This window comes from Tasmannia lanceolata, unplaced genomic scaffold (genome assembly GCF_043159265.1).
Source record: "Tasmannia lanceolata isolate RefF3 unplaced genomic scaffold, GAP_Taslan_0.1 ptg000023l, whole genome shotgun sequence".
Taxonomy (NCBI): Eukaryota; Viridiplantae; Streptophyta; class Magnoliopsida; order Canellales; family Winteraceae; genus Tasmannia; species Tasmannia lanceolata.
Genome location: NW_027518700.1, coordinates 8,111,556 through 8,113,872, shown reverse-complemented (window position 1 = coordinate 8,113,872; position 2,317 = coordinate 8,111,556). Strand labels below are relative to the sequence as shown.

The 2,317-nt window shown below is 36.9% G+C and overlaps 1 pseudogene across 1 annotated transcript; it reads left to right on the top strand.

The window, feature by feature from the left end:
• Nucleotides 1-468: 468 nt before the first annotated feature.
• LOC143855726 (rust resistance kinase Lr10 pseudogene) lies at nt 469-1,817 on the top strand (annotated as a pseudogene). The gene is made up of 2 exons (XR_013238075.1): nt 469-664; nt 747-1,817. The product of XR_013238075.1 is annotated as a rust resistance kinase Lr10 pseudogene (transcript).
• Nucleotides 1,818-2,317: the final 500 nt, after the last annotated feature.

Sequence of the window (2,317 nt, the reverse complement as noted above, 5' to 3'; positions counted from 1 at the left end):
TTATGTGATTTTAGTGGAGGTTGTTGACTTTTAAACTTATTAAAGTTTGTTTCACTTCCAAATGTAAGTGGAAATTTAATTTTTATTGCTTTTAATTGTAACTTGCAAAACTTTGAAAGGTTTAGTCTCATTGTATGGAACTAAACATCATCTTGATCATAAAAGTTTGTAGGTGATCTAACTGTTAGGATCCTAAAAGAAGTAGATAACTTCTGGGAACTCTTTATAGTATGTGTCTGTGTGTGTGCCTAGAGAGACTATGTTTGTAGCATGCATGCATAGGTGCCTGTAAATGGCCCCCAACTTCTTACCTTGAATTGAATAACTTCTGGGAACTCTTTATAGTATGTGTTTGTGTGTATGTGTGCGCGCCTAGAGGGACTATGTTTGTAGCATGCATGCATAGGTGCCTGTAATGGCCCCCAACCTCTTACCTTGAATTTTCTTCTTCATCATTTTTTTTTTTTCGCTGCAGTTGTATTTGTTGTTTTGATCTTTTTTTAAAGAAAATCTAATGTTAGCAATTAAGAGCTGCTATGTTTGCTTAATTGAATGATCAGTTGAGGGATTGACTTTCATGAAATGAATGAAGACCATATGTGCAATGATTCTAACTTTCTATTGTTATTTTTTACAGGCCCATGTGAAAAGTGCGTTATAATAGGTGTGGCTCTCTGCCATGTTTAAACAGTCGACAAATGTATCCTAAGAACTTCTTATTAATTTCAAAGCTATTATACGTGCAGGTGCCAGCATAGGCATCTTTGTTCTCTTAGTAGCAACCCTGGTCTGCATTAAGGTCTACAATAGATGGAAATCTGATAGAAAGGAAATAGAAAACCAACTCAATGTTGAGAAGTTCTTGGAAGATTACAAATCTCTAAAGCCCACGAGATACTCTTATGCTAATTTGAAAAGGATGACCGATCAGTTCAAGGAGAAATTAGGTCAAGGAGGATATGGCTCTGTGTTCAAAGGCAAGCTTCCCAATGAAGTCACTGTTGTCGTAAAGCTCCTCCAAAACTCTGGTGAAAATGGAGAAGAGTTCATTAACGAAGTGGGTACCATTGGTAGAATTCATCACTTCATTGTGGTTCGCCTTCTAGGCTTTTGTGCTGATAGATTCAGGAGAGCACTTATTTATGAATTCATGCCGAATGAATCACTTGAGAGATTCATCTTCTCGGCCAATTCTAAAGACCCATTGCTTGGTTGGGAAAAACTTTGAGATATTGCAGTTGGTGTTGCTAGAGGAATCGAATATCTACACCAGGGTTGTGAACAATGCATTCTCTAATTTGATATAAAGCCTCACAATATTTTTCTAGACCATAACTTTAATCCGAAGATATTTGATTTTGGACTTGCAAAATTATGTTCAAGGGGACAAAGCATTGTATCTATGAAAGTTGCTAGAGGAACCATGGGTTACATTGCACCCAAAGTCTTCTCTCGAAACTTTGGAAATGTTTCTTACAAATCGGATGTCTATAGTTTTGGAATGCTGTTGCCAGAAACGGTTGGAGCTAGAAAGAACACCGATGGGTATATAATCAACTCAATCAAGGATCAGGATTGAGGAGGATGGAGATGCTGAGATTGCAAAAAAACTAACTATAGTAGCTCTATGGTGCATACAATGGCACCCAGTGGATCGCCGTTCTATGAAAAGTGTAGTCCAGATGTTGGAAGGAAGTATGGAAAGCATAATGATGCCACCAGACCCGTTTACTTCTACAGGTCCACCAAATACTAATGTAACACTACCTGAAGAAACTCAAGGTACAAAATTGTTAACCATCACTGAATTAGAATAAGTGTGAAGGTGTTTTACTCTTTCCATTGAGAAAGTGCTATGATGTGTTTTGTGCGTCCTATAATTGTACACATTTTCTTCACAGCGAGAATATTTTTCTTTGAGCGGTGATTACAAAGAACCATTGTAATTGATACTAGTTATCAAAGCTACATCGCAAGAATGGAGAGTAAATCATGTTAACTAGTCTTGTTAGCAAATGGTATATTATTTCTTAGGCTCTATTAGTTTTAGATTTTGGGAATTGATTTTAATTCCAAAATTGATTAGTAGACTCAAAATCCAAAATGTATATGGCTTTAGTAATTTACGTCTTGTCCACATGTAAAATTTTGGCCCATGTGGCAACCCAAGACGGGGGGTGAATTGGGATTTAAAAACTTTTGTCCTCTTAGAAATGATTCAATTACAGAACAGAAGAGTAAAGAGAAGAGTTTAGAAGAAGGGTACCAATTTTATAGTGGTTCAGCCCAATTCCGGCCTACATCCACTGTCCAGAGA